This window comes from Mastomys coucha, unplaced genomic scaffold (assembly GCF_008632895.1).
Source record: "Mastomys coucha isolate ucsf_1 unplaced genomic scaffold, UCSF_Mcou_1 pScaffold22, whole genome shotgun sequence".
Taxonomy (NCBI): Eukaryota; Metazoa; Chordata; class Mammalia; order Rodentia; family Muridae; genus Mastomys; species Mastomys coucha.
This window is the reverse complement of record NW_022196905.1, coordinates 189,403,429-189,418,310: the sequence shown is the minus strand read 5'-3', so window position 1 is coordinate 189,418,310 and position 14,882 is coordinate 189,403,429. Positions and strand designations below refer to the sequence as shown.

General features: G+C 40.1%; 1 protein-coding gene across 11 annotated transcripts in view; it reads left to right on the top strand.

Moving 5' to 3' along the window:
- Positions 1-14,882, top strand: part of Tenm3 (teneurin transmembrane protein 3) — a 1,282,613-nt gene that overhangs the window by 606,240 nt on the left and 661,491 nt on the right. The window lies entirely within an intron of this gene.

Here is a 14,882-nt window from a genome sequence, read left to right as displayed (position 1 = left end):
TGTAGACCAGGCTGGCCTCAAACTCAGAAATCCGCCTGCCTCTGCCCCCAAAGTGCTGGGATTAAAGGTGTGCACCACCACTGCCCAGCAAAAACACAATTCTTAATGTCTGAGCTCAAATAGAATAACTGAAAGATTTTCTAAAGAAGAGAAATGCTTATGTTATGTTGATTTTAGAAATAAATTAATTCATGCATGGCAATTGTATTCATTCTGATTTAATATAAGTCAGGAGATAGATAAATTGTTTAAAAGTTAATATAAAACACTTTGGAGACACAAAATCTGTATTCTGACAAACTGATACTGAAGGGAAATTCCTCTTCATTGGATAACAACGAGGCATGTGACGTAATATGAGACCATTTGGTGCTTGCTGTCAATGGATACGTACGGAAACATCGGAACTATTTTTCTTGTATTAAGCTTTTAGGCTATATTGTGCCAACTTGCACTAGTTGAAGACAGCATTAATATTAATGAAGAATGGAAGTCTGAGATTTAGTGACTCTCACTTCCTGACCCCCACCTTACTTCCTTTCATGCTAAATCCATTAGTATAGATGGATAGACATTAATAAACAAGAAGGACAAAATAGCTCTCCATTTGGGGACAGTTTGACTTGACCCTTCCTATGCACTGCCCATCCAGTGTCACAAGATGCCTGACCTACTCAATGACATTTGTTTATTGATTTACTTAGGTTCTGAACGTCAGACTAACGTTTCCCTAGGTGCTTTACACTTCTCGGGCTTAAAATAGATCAAAAAGGTAAAATCTCTGACAGAGAGCATTTCAAAAGCAAAAGGAGGACAGAGTCCATATTACCCCTGCAAGTCTTGCAAGTCTGACCCTAGAAAACATTTTCTACAGTGGCTTCTGCACAGTAGGTACTCCATAAGTGCTCACTCGCTGGAACCGAGCTGAATTGCATTTCTGAAATTCTGAACCATCTCATGTGATCTTCTTATCCCTTACTCCTGTCCTATAGTTACAGACACATACCTGAAGCTAAGTGTGGTGTGTGTGTGTGTGTGTGTGTGTGCTGCACACGCGCACATATCCTCCTAGAAATAATTTTGTACTCAGAAATTCATACAAAATAGAGTGGATTTCTCTGTGATTTTCAAAATTTTTGTTATGAAAATAGCTACAGGTTTTTTTTTTTCTGGATAAAGTAAGAACCTTAGTTTAATATTATACTTTGTACATTAATAGGAATGCATAGTTCTTCTGGTCTTGTAGGTATTCCTTGTTACCAGGAGCCTCTTCAGATGCCACCAAGAGGAAGCATGACAGATGGAGAGTTGCCTGAAGTATTCAGGAAACTCTCTCTACCTACCCCTTAAATAGAGAATGCCTACCTCAATTTATTTCATACTGTGACAGAGTGGCCTTCTCTGCTTAAAAACAAACAAACAAACAGAAAAAAAAAACAGAATTGCAATGTCACTGCTTTAAAAAGTTAAAGCTATCAATCTTTTTTATTTTATTTTATTTTATATTTTTATAGTGCCAGAGGTTAAAAGCAGGTTAGATGCATGCTGGCAAGGACTCCACCATTGATCTCCACCCCCAGGCCATTATTAATGTAAAGTAATAGTAACTAGTAAATAAGACTGAATATACATACGTTTCCTATAGGTTGAAGTACCTATCCTTTAAGTTCGCAATAGGTTTTCCAAGTGCATCTTTTGGCTGTGATAAAGTCAGGAAAGTATAGCTGTCACGAACATTGTTAGAAGACAGAATCTACAAACCTAGGTGCTGTCCCGTATCAGACGTCGAGTCAGTCAGTGCCCTGACCTCAAACATCCCCACCCCAAACAGTAAGAACTAAACGTAGCTTGTGGACAAGCTGCAAGGTTTACGGTGTTAGCTTTATCAACCAAAATAGGCTAATATAACCATTTTACACGAAGAAGAGGGGAGGGCGGGAGATAAGCCTTCATAGATTAGCCTGAGTACATGCCAAGCCAAATCTCTATAGCCACCACCACAAGAACACAAAGAGAGCTGCACATCAACTACCAATCAATTAAGACACTAACTAACATTGACTTACACTCCCTGCTAGCAAATCATTTAGAAGAGGCCATCGTAGTATGGATGTACCGATGAACCAAACAAAAGAAACCTAGATTCTCTCACTCACATGGCAGAAGGTGATGTCTTTCTATTTTTCTCTACCATTATTGCTACTAAACAATACTTTATTTGGTTATATCAGAATGCTAGGATCTACTCTCATTCTATCACGACAGACTACTTGTTCAATTTAGAATTATATTCTTTAACTTTATAAGATTCACATTTGAGGTCTCACCTTCACTAATTGCTCTTCTATTTATATTTATTAGTATCCCACTAATAATTAAAAACCATTAGCCAACATTGCCAAACACAAGTCAGCACACAAACTGTTAGCCGTGTGATCCTTTGGGGGAAATGCAGTTTCTTAGCTTATAGAGTGAACTTAATACTTCATATTCTATTTTAGTCATAAAAGGGGCATTGGTTCAGTCCATTTGATTTCTAAGCCACAGCAAAAATAATTCTTTTCATTGGTGTCTGAAGAATTATTTATTTGGTTATTAAACTTACACTTTCGACCTCCAATGAACCACAGATGGTGGCTGATTTTTTTTTTTTAACAACTTGCTAAGGTTAATTCACCTTTGGTTAAATGATTGCTCAGAGTGACATTATTCTGAAGACAATGAAGAACTTTTACAACCAGTCTCTGAGAAAATGTAAGGCTGTGCTTTTTTCAATTGATAAGCAGAAGCAATCCTGTCTGGCAACCGACTGCCCCATAGTGGGAACTGCTTTTCACCCTGGTTTTTGTCAGACCGGCAGCTGCTCCATCAGTCAATTAGTGACCAGGGACAAAATGCATTTAAAAAAAAAATCAATTAGCAGCCCCTCCGACTGAGCGAAGATCCCTGGGTATGCTTTTCACCAAGTGAACAAGAGCTAGGGGTGAAAAAAGGTAAAGAGGTCATAAATTCTTAGAAATATAGTCTTAAAACATAAGAAAAACCATGCAGGGGTTAGCAGGTTACACCATACCGCTGGCAGGAATCCAGTATCCCACCCTAGGGGAAATGTGCATGGCGTGTGTGTGTGTGTGTGTGTGTGTGTGTGTGTGTGTGTGTGTGTGTGTTATCTTCAGACAATGGGATTCCCCATCATCTCTCAGTAGCCCACTTTACTAACAGCCTTCACTGAGAGGAATCCATTCCCAGCGAGCCTCTGTTCCACAAAATGCATTCCCCTTCCACCTCAAGTTTGATATGCAAAGTAGTTATCATCTTTCATGAAATCATTCGTATCAACACCCTTGCTGCTTTCCTTGAAGATAAGACAATATTTATTTAATCTCGCATCTTAGCTTTTACCTTTTAGCCCCCCTGTCCTATTCCTGAAAGAAGTTGCTATCATGTGCAATTTTTTTTTATTTTATATAATGCTTTGCATATATGTATGCTTTAATAATACTGTTGTAGATTTACTGTTGTCTTAGAAGGCAAATCGAGTATTTTATATATGGATATGAAACTTTTTCTTAAGCATGAATCTGTTGGTCAAGTTTTAGAAAGCAGGAAAGTAAATTTCCGATCAACACAACTAAGCGAGTATGCCCTGCAGCAATAGCTAACCCTGCCCACACGTAATCAGTGGGAAATCAGTGTGGCAATTTGGGAGAACAACGGAAAAGCAAAACAAGTTCATACAATTGCTAACTATATTTAGAATCTAGACATGTGTGTGTTGCTGCGGATCAAACTTGGGACTTTTGCATGCTAGACAAGTACTCTAATACTGAGTGCTAGACAAGTACTCTAATACTGAGCTCTACTCCTATTCAAACTTGGGACTTACGCATGCTAGACAAGTACTCTAATACTGAGCTCTACTCCTATTCTCAGGTTTTGGAAACATGATCTCCCTAGGAAGTTCAGCCTAACATTGAACTCACAATGAAGCCCATGATGGTTTCAAACTCACAATGTTCCAGTTTCATGAGTGCTGGGGATGCAAATGTATATCACCATGATTGGCTTCATGCTTGCAATTTTAAACTAAAGAAAGTTACTACCAGGTCTTAAGTGAATTTGACTTTACCTCAATAATCATAAAACAGGAAAGAACAGGAAGGCCAATCCCAGGCCAGGAGACCTGAGGAAAGACACTAAAATTTCCAAGAGGAAAACATCAGAGTCTGGTTTGTCTGGCATCCAGTTAGTTGAGCCTTGACAAGCAAAGAACAGGAAGATAAGCCTCATAAGGGACATAATTTCAAGATACTGAGCTGGTCAGTGCAGCTGGAGGCAGGAGGTTGGGTTGTCTTCTCATGTGAGGGTAAAGCCAAGAAGAGGTGGGACCTGAGACTCCTTTGTCTTCCTCCTTTACCTTCCCATCTCTATCCTTTGCAGACTTGTCAGAAAGTCAACTGCATGGGGGTATGAGAAATGTATTTTCCAGACTTCTACCACCCCTAACACTATGAAAGAAAATAAATGAGCTTACAGCCAAGGGATAATAAGTAAAAAAAAAAAAAAAAAAAACCAGGACACATCTGAGCCTGAAATAACTAGCTGAGATGTTATCTCGTTCTTTAGAAGACAGGTCCTAGCAAGTTTACAGTTGTGCATCCATCACTGGCCCAGGGGTTGGTAGAGTTAAATAGATAACTGCATTCGTAAGGTCTTTCAAAAATATCAAGAATGACATTTATCTGAACATTGTATGCCTTTCTCTGCTTGCTTGGTGTCTGAGGCAACTATCCCAACTCCCAAGGATGAAAAGGCAGTCCTTAAGTCAGGACAAAATATTTGTTGATATGGTCAAAGTGGGAACTTCTCACCCAGATTAGAGCTTTTCAAGCACTCCGGGATTTGGCTGGAGATAAGTAAAACCCCATGGACATCCAGTGTGTCTGGGTCCAGCATGCCTAACCAAGAATCTCTCCCTGTTGTCTGCTGACTACTAGAAGTTGGATCTCTGCCATTCATCTCAACTCCAGAATGTTATCTGCCATGTCTAGTTCACACTCGTCTTTCCATGCCACTTGTCAATAGATTAGGAAAGCCAGGCTCCTGACAAGAAGTCACTCTTGTGCATGAACAACTGATTACTCCCCCTTAACCATTCCGAAGATGCTTGAAGCATGGTACTTATTTGCAAGTCAATCCATTACGATTAAACTTTAAAAAGAAGAGCATATTTGCGAGCAATTTAGATAAATAGTGTGGCTCTCTGTACTAGACTGAGACTTGGCACTTATTAAAAGTTCTGGCAAAGGGAATATGGCAGAGGCAGTAGGTTGTTTTCCAGTCTCTCTAAACTGTCTCATATAAGTAAAGAGACCAAGAGAGCCATGTGTGAAATACCTAAACTATATTATCAGTGAAGCTACATGGTCATCTGTCTCTATACACCACAAAAACACAAGCAGGCGAAGAACAAGCTGTTAGCGCCCCGAAGAAAAGCATGCTAGGGACATGTGTGTAGAAGAATTCATAACGAAGTGACAATATATCAAAGAACATGACAACACCCTCCCCCCCCAATCACATATAGCCAACATGTCAACTTTTATGCACCGAGAAGCACAGTGAACCGGTCTGACTACAACAGTGACCCTGGGGAGACTTTTGCACAACTTAGTGCCAAGTGACTACCATGGTCTCACAAAGGCTGGGAAGGGTTGGGACAGTCTGCCACTAGGAATCCTCAAACGCGATCCAGGATGTCACTCTTCCACAGAAACATTCTTTTAGGGCTGAGTTACTCATTACAACCAGTTAGCATAAGGCCTTGGACTTAGGTGGGTTTCAGAGATCCATGGGATGCTCTAATTTCTTTTAAAATCAAAAGGAAAAATTAGCTTGAAGGAAATGTTTTACTGTATAACAATATGCCGGTGTTTATGTCTATGTTCTTGTAGTGTATGATTTTTATAGCTTTTAGTGGGGGAAGTCAGTGCCCACACAAGTCATAACACAGACTCCACACAGAGTAGGAGCAGCAGGCAGGGCCTTCAACGCTGAACAAGAGAGGGTCATCTGAGATAAAGTCAGGGGAAAGTCCAGACTAATGGCAAAACAAGTGGAGGGCTTCCTGGTCTAAGGATGCCGCCATCAAGCTTTTGAACATCCGGAGATGCAACAGAGCAGGGAGCTCTGGGAGACTGGAAACACTACCCTGAATCTAGCCTTGTTCTTAAAGTCCAAGAAAACTAATTTCACATCGATGTGAACAACAGAGAAGGATGGAGGTCAGATCCTGTACAATACTCAGATGGGAAAAGAAGAACGCACGTAGCCGAATGACGCCCCCACAGACAATGACACACTAGAGAGATGTGTCCTCAAAAAAGATCAAAACAGCAACCTGCCATTTCAAAACAAGCTAAGACATTACGGGGACGAGACAATGCATGAAAGAATAACATGAATCAGGACAGGAGCTCAGCCATGAAGTGGCAGACTTCAGGAGAGAGTCAGAAATTAGAGTGAAAACCATTTTAGAAATGAAGAATGAGCCAGAACACCAGGGCTTATAAACACAATAGATGATAGAAATAGAAAGTTTTAAAAAACAGGGTAGAAATGTTTGATATCAGAAAAAAAAAATAGAAAATATTCCAGAGAATGGAATCAATAGTGAAAGAAAGGAAAGAATATCGAGATAAGAAGAATGCTGTATAAATACTAAAAATAGTCAAGTCATCATTCAAGAAAACTAACCCAAAATAGTAACTTAAAAAACTGTATTCAAAGTGCATACCAGGTTCCTGGAAACCCAGCATCAAGACAGCATCTGATCAAATTGATGGAATCTACACATTAACACTGCTGGACATCTTGGTGTTGAGTGAAAGGAAACAATATATAGGAAAGAAATACCTATATATAAGGAAAAGAAAATCACATTACTATATGACTGTACAAAAGCCATGCTTTATGACACAAGAGAAAGAGTAATATGTTCAAAATATACAAAGAAAGGAAAAGAGAACAAGAGATTTAATATGTAGTGAAGTTGACTTTGCTGTGTAAAACCGTTCCCAGGCTGCACAAATGCAGGGTGTATTGTTCCTGTTAAGTCTTCTTGGATTGAGTGGGCAAAAGGCGCTTCAGACAAATACATTCCCTAGAGAGACATTAACTTAAGGGCCAATGGTGATCATTAAATATATATTTGCCCTGGGAAGGAAGGCTAGATCAGTGTTAAAAGGCAGAAGATACAATGTCTGTGTGCTGTGATGACATATATAGAGTAATGTTTAATATGACTATTAAAATGGGAAGTAGGACATATATATACATGTGTGTGTGTGTATGTGTGTGTAAGTAGGACATATATATACGTGTGTGTGTGTGTGTGTGTGTGTGTAGACTTTTTCAGTAGCCTATTTGGGGTGATATTTATTTTGTTGCTTTGAGGCTGTTGTCTGTGATAGAAGATAAAAAAAATTAGGAATACAAGATTACCTAATTTCATTATTTTCTACCTTCTTAAGAATCAGGATGGTGGGATGGAGAGATGGCTCAGCCGTTAAAGGCTAGGGTCACAACCAAAAATATAAGAATCAGGATGGTAACTAGGTAAAGAAAGAGGGGCAGTCATGGAAGACAAGAGCAGACACTGATGTTATAAAAAAGTTAAACAAGAACTTTGTTATCTCCTGCTTAAAGTCAGCATGTATTTTAGGCTCGGGGAGCCAATCTTTCAACACATATCTTCAAGTGGACCATTGACATGGACTTAAAGCAAAGGCAGCCTCATTGTGATGAGCCTCACTTACTCTCACAGCCTGGAGATCTGGATGAATATGGCATACTGTGTGATAGGAGTTAGCTACACAGTAGCTAATCAAAGAGAATAAATGAGACATGAGATATTGTATGTTTTATAAAGTCTTGACAAACATCCTTGAAAAAATGATAAATAAGGCAGAAGGAATATCTTATATAAAAAGATCACTTTAGCCTTTAAAAAGCATGGAAACTTGGTCTGACCCAGTCCTGGATTCAGATGCCAATTTACAGGGCATTCTAAAGACAGAGGGAAATGTTGAGGTCCACACAGAGGACCAATCAGCAAAGTGCAGACTAGCAAAACTCTACAGACTAATAATTCAAGTTCTCCTACCTAATGAAAGGTACCATTTAAAAAAAATGGAAGAGAAGTCTGTGGATAAAGAGATTTCAAAGAGATCTATTGTTTTAATGGGCAAGACTCAATTATAATTCCTAGAAATGCACGATTGTATAATAAAACTATAAAAATTTAAATCTCGGGGATGTTATTGCCAATAAAGTTAGAATAACAGTCACTTTCTTGAAGACAGAGTGTGTGGTCGGATAGGATGCATGTAGCTGACTCTGTTCTATTTCTTCACCTGGGTGGTATTTGCCTTATAGATTTTTGAGCCATGCATTTGATTTATGTGTTTTATGTGTCTCAGTTTTACCTTACAATGACAGATTTCGAAACTGAAAAGGCCCTAGAGTGGCTTTTTCTCTCACTCTCTTACCTCCTATCTCCTTAAAGCAACTTCTTTAACTTAATGTCAGCACTTCTAGCCTTTCTGTGTCTCCCAAGGCTCCGCACATTGTTGTCTTTCTTTCCTCTCTGTTGTTATCGTAGATAGGCAATGAATACCAGACAAGGATGCATCCAAAAATGTGCTACCTTGTAAGTTTTCCCTGTTGACTCACCGATCCTAAAACAGCAGTAACAGGTGATCAAGCCAGCCAGATGGTTCAGAGGGTAGTGGAAGTTTGATGTGCCAGCCTGCCTGGCTAAGTTCTATTCCTAGAACACATATAGAAATGAAAGGGAAGCACTAACTCCATAAAAGAGGTCCTCTGACCTCCCAATGCATGCTGGGGTACACGGAGCTCCTGTGTCACATGGTATTAGCAAACAGAGCCGGAGGCTGTCATATCTGAGCTATTATGCTTTGTTGTATTGGTTAGTGTTACCCATTCTTTAGTTGAGGAAATAAAGACATAATATTTATGTTACATAAATCTATTAAGTATTTAATATCATGTAACAGTGAACAGTAGAATCTGGGTCTTTTTCTCCTGAGTCTCCATAACATAGGCTGGTCCTCTGTAGGCTACGAAAACTCTAAGAATTACATTGTCATCATCATCACCACCATCACCACCCTCATCAGTAACAGCCATCTCACTGACAGCTGCAGCAGGAGCATCATAGCTAATCCTTAAGTGCTTGTTAGGAGTTGTGTCAAATTCTGCTCTAAGTTCTTAAATACCATGGTCTCCTCTGGTTCCGATTAAACCAACACTGTTGTTAGGGTTTTTTCTTCTATTAATTAATTTAATTTTTTCACTTTATATCCACACTTCCCAGCCCCTCCTTCATGACTCCTTCCCTCATCCCACCCCTTCACCTCTGAAAAGCAGGAGGTCTACCCCAGATACCAACCCACCCTGGCACCTCAAGTCACTGCAGGCCTACACACATCCTCTAAGGCCAGACAAGGCAGCCCAATTAGGGGAACCATATCCACAGGCAGGCTACCCCTGCTCCAGTTGTTGGACGACCCACATGAAGACCAAGCTTCACATCTAAACCAACATATTTAATTATTTTGGTTATATTCATTTCACAGAAAAAAAAAACCATAAATTTCAGAAAACAAATAATTTAGTTTATGAGACTAGTAAGTACTTGATCAGGAATTCATAGCCAACCAATCAAAATCCAGATCCTGAAACTTTAAACTTGATCACTGGTAAACCAATATTCTCTCAGTTGGAATATATGAAAACCAGCTAAAGGGTTTATTTTTTTTAAGATTTATTTATTATTATGCATAAGTACACTGTAGTTGTCTTCAGACAGCACCTGAAGAAGGTGTCAGATCTCATTACGGGCGGTTGTGAGCCACCATGTGGTTGCTGGGATTTGAACTCAGGACCTTCGGAAGAGCAGTCAGTGCTTCTACCAGCTGAGCCATCTCACCAGCCCTTAAGCTAAAGGATTTCTAACCAAGGATAAGCTCCAGCCCACAGTCACAGCATGTATCTTTGCATGGATCCCAAGCTAAGAATCACGTCTTAATGCATATTATATAACTATAGCAGAACATCGGAAAGTGGATACTTTGTTATTTAAAAAAAACAAAAAACAAAAAAAAAACACTCTATTGGTTCATAGTTTGAGGAAGTACAATACCAAGGAGCTGCATCAGGTGAAGGCCTTCCTGCTAGATGACTGCATGACAGGTGGTAAGAGGCCTTAAGGCGGAAGGGTAGGGCAGAAAAGGAACACAAAGCCATCTTTTAATTAATAACCACTACCTCAATGACAATACCAACCCATCCATCAAGGCCAAACACTTATGACAGAGACACCTCTTGAAGATCCCACTTCTCAAACCTCTCGTGGTGAGGTTTACTTCTCCCGTGCATCCACTTGGCAGAGATATGTTAAAACCATAACAGTGTGCTGCTGACCCACAAAATCCATGTCTTTCTCACAAGAAAATACATTTCTTTCTTTCTACCCCAATTATTGCACCACGAATCTAAAAGTCCCAAATCCAGTCTCAACGGCAGTTAGATGTGAGTGAAAACACACAGGGCATAATTAATTCACCCTGCAGAAGATTCTCCTCCAACATGACCCACAGAAACCCAAGCACATGTTACCTGCTTCCAAAATAAAATGTAGAGGCATGAATACACTAGAAATCCCCATTATCACCCACTGAAAATGAGAGGCAGGAATGAAAAGATAGGTAACCGGCCTCAAGTAAACCCAAACTTGATAATGAATACAACCCCGAATCTTAAATCCCCCAAGTAATCACTCTCGATGGCATGTCCCACTATCTGAGCACACTGAGGTGGGCACACTGAGGTGGGCAGGGGTTGCAGTCTTTGGAAAGTCTTGCTTTTATGGTGATCTCTGGTGCAGGCCATCCTGAAATGGTCATAATTTGGAACCATGTGCCTGCAGCTCACATAGACTGGAGTTATGTACTGATAACACCACATGTCTTTTGAGCTTTGCTCTGCCAAGGACTCACTGCAGTATGGCAAGGTTTTGCTTATCTCTCCTATAACCCTTTGAAACATAAATGAAGCCGCCACATCTCAGCCACATCTGCAGCATCTGCACAACATGAGTACTGCCAAAACACATCACGTGCAGCCTTCAAACTCCCAAGCTCTTCCTGAGGCCCCTGGAGCCAGAATCTGGGTGACCCAAAAGCACTGTACCAAGATGTAATTGCAGACAGATTGGGTCTGTCTTAATTCTTCAGAAACCTTGTCCTCAAAGTTTTGTCTTGGATCTGTGATAGTAGGAGAAGCCTTAGAGATAGATGACTGTAATTACTTCAGCTTTGTGATTGGCGTGGTGGTGGTGTTTGTCTTGATTGTCCATACTGATGGCTTTTACCACAGCAGCATCACCACACCTTTAGATTGTTCTTCCAAACATGCTCATTGTGTCAATGATCTTCACATCATTAGGCTGTGGCTTTTCTAATTCGTTCTACCTCATGTCTAGTCATATTACCGTTAAATTAAGTCTCTCCATTTGCATCTTCCTGTATGGGAGTACAAATAGCCATGCAGCCCACTGAATGCCTTGCTCCTTAGCCGTCTCCTCCAGCACTATCTTGGCCCCGAAGTTCTGTTTTCCGTAAAGCCCATAGGTATGGACATAGCTCAGTTCTTTGACACTATGTTATAACGATGTTTTGGAGACTGGTTAAGAATGCTACTCTATGAGAACTGGAGTTCAGATCCCACCATACAAATCAGATAATTCACAAGCACTTGTAACTCCATCATTAAGGAGGATACTTGGGAACTGATGGAAATTGACCATATGTAACAAAGTCCCAGTTAGAGAAGTGGGGGAAGTCCTGATCAATACAGCTCAGCAAGGTAAACACAGCTAATAGTAAGGTATGGTATCGTGTATTTCAGAAATGTGTTTTATGGACAAATTCTATTTTCCATGCTCAACAGGATACACAGAAATCAAAAGCATTAATTCTCAATCTCGTTCATGAATTAGATGGGATTGAATCGTCTTATCCTTAATGTTTAGATAGAGAAGGGAAATCTCAGAGTAGAAATTGAGGTCAAGTATGGAATATAAAGTGTATCTTAGTTCTCTGGGTTTGCTGTGCATTGTATCCATAGGTGTTCCTTAGAATAAAGTAAATCAGAGCAAAAACACAAAAAACAAACAAACAAACAAAAAAAACAAAAATCTTATTTAAGGCAGGTGTGTGGGTACAGGATGATAATCTCAACAGTTGAGAGGTGTAGGTAGGAAGACTAAAAGTTCAAAGTCATCCTCAGCTACATACGGAAGTTTGAGGCCAGCCTGGCCTACATGAGTCCCTGCCTCAAAAAAAAAAAAAAAAAAAGATAGTAATAAGAAGGATATCAGAGTTTGGGCTGTATCCAGTGCTTTCCTCTGGGCTCACTAGACTCTCTGTGTATCTCTTGGGTAGAAATTCCTCTCATCATGAAGCTGAGGATAAAAGCCTATGCATTGCAAAGCATGCACACTATACCTGTAAGCACTCATCAACATGCCTACAGCCCACTGGGAAATAAATGAAATGCATACAGGAGCTCACATCTGTAAGAGAAATCAGTAGGGGTGGAACGGCAAAAGGAAACATGGGACTGCTAACTGGTAAGAAAGTTGAAAGTTCCAGAATGTTCACTGGCAAAGGCAGTGGTGAGGCAGCCATCATCACATTACCCAGTATTGGGAGAGAAGCTTTCATGTCCCTACATACGATTGAAACTCTTTGAGGATAACTTGATTGATTAACTAGAGTTGTCCGATCAATTACCGATCAATTACCAGCAATAATTAGAAGACAAGGTTTGTTGTTTAAGTACTTGAGATGTCCTGCCTAATACCACGGCAAGACTTGAAATGTCTCTTTTAGGAACTTAATAAAATTATATCAAGTCACCCACAGAACAGCTTTCCAGGAACCGCCTCGGACTGACTTAAAATTGTCTCAGAATGACATGCATGTGATAGATTGATTCCGGGCTTTCCCCTGGCTCTGTAGTACCATAGGTGTGAGACCAAGTGGGAAGAGATTAAGAGCACAGCCTTGGCTTTCAGATCACCTAGCCTGGGCCTCCACCTCTCAGAAGCCGTTTGACCTTGGCCTGCTTCTCAGCCCTTTAAGCTTTACTTTCCTTTATCTGTAAACTCGGATCAGGACTGTGTTTATCTCCCAGAGCTAGTGGGAGGATTAACTGAGATAAGGTATATCTAGTACTTAGGAGACCATCTGGCACTCAGTAAGTGCTCAATAAATGTTCCCTGGACTCTGAGCTGTGTTCCTGGCTCTACCAGAAAAGCCATAAAAGGGGTGATTTAAGAAAACGTTAGGAAAGTGAATTAGCTTTATAAAAACATAGTCTTTCAGTAAAAATTAAGAATCTTCTCAAATGGATCTCTCTTTTAAGTGATCTCTTCGAAAATAAGTTTGCAAGGAAGAAGAGGCACACAGACCTACATTCAAGTGGTATTTCCAAACTGCTATACACACATGCGTTAATCTGGGCAGAGCTAACAAGTTGGGTTTTCACCTAAAGCTTCCTTGGACTTTTCAACATGCCTGAGTTCAGTCTAGAGAAATAAAATGTAAACCCAACCAAGGCATCATTTCAAAATGGCCAAAGGCACTAGGTAAATATTTTAAATACTGAAATCTGGTGAAAGTAAAGGCAGAAATCAGCCAGCTTTTCATTTCTGCCCCCAAAGATCTTAACCTCAGAAAAAAGAACTTTCTACTCCTTTTGACAGAACGAGTTGTGCCTTCAATCAGTTGTCTCTCACAATAAAACTGCTTATCTCGCACTCTTAAGTTACAATGAAAGATGAGCCAGAAAGGAATACCAGCACGCCTATACTTTCACTATTAGGTGACACCACAAAGAGAAGGCCTGAGCACAGGGCCTCCCATCACTCCTGTATTGGCTCTCACAGTCCCTTTTCTGTGAATGAGTTGATGACAAGGCGCAGGGAAAGAATCCCTTTATTCAACTTCAAAAAAAATGAAAGAAAGAAAGAGAGAAAGAGAGAAAGAAAGAAAGAAAGAAAGAAAGAAAGAAAGAAAGAAAGAAAGAAAGAAAGAACAAACACCTCATAGTTTTGACTTCAAAGCTTGACTATTATGGTTCTAGCATTATGATAATGGTCATGTGAAAACTGAATGACAGGTAATTCTTGACATTTCAATGGTTTTTTTTAAGTTCTCTGTGCTATCCCTTATAAACTTAGAATGTATCCTATCTCCTTCAGGTTGACACAGGTAGGCAAATAGCCTGTCTTGTACCAGGCAATCAATCTTTTCATTGGCAGCTATGGCACGCAGCATCTTTATAAAGGCTGGGTCCCTAAAACCAAATCACAATTGTCTTATTTAATGCAGACAGAAGGATGAGGAAAATATCAGTGCTGCCCTTCAGCACTACCTTGGGTTGTCACCAAGGGAGTACTGGGATAGAACAACCAGTGGGATCAGTTTCTGGGCGGCAACACTCCTGATGACCACACCCTCTTTCGCCCATTGTCTAGCTTTTGTTTTGTTATGGTGTGTGTGTGTGTGTGTGTGTGTGTGTGTGTGTGTGTGTGTGTGTGAGGGAGAGAGAGAGAAAGAGAGACAGAGAGAGACAGAGAGAGAGAGAGAGACAGAGACAGAGAGAGCACTCTTGTGTACATGGTGGTATAAAGATGTATGTGCACTTGTGGACATGCAGGTGTAAAGAAAGATATGTGTTTATGTGTGTGTAAGTGTATGTATATGTGTATTGTGTATATGCATGTGTGTGTT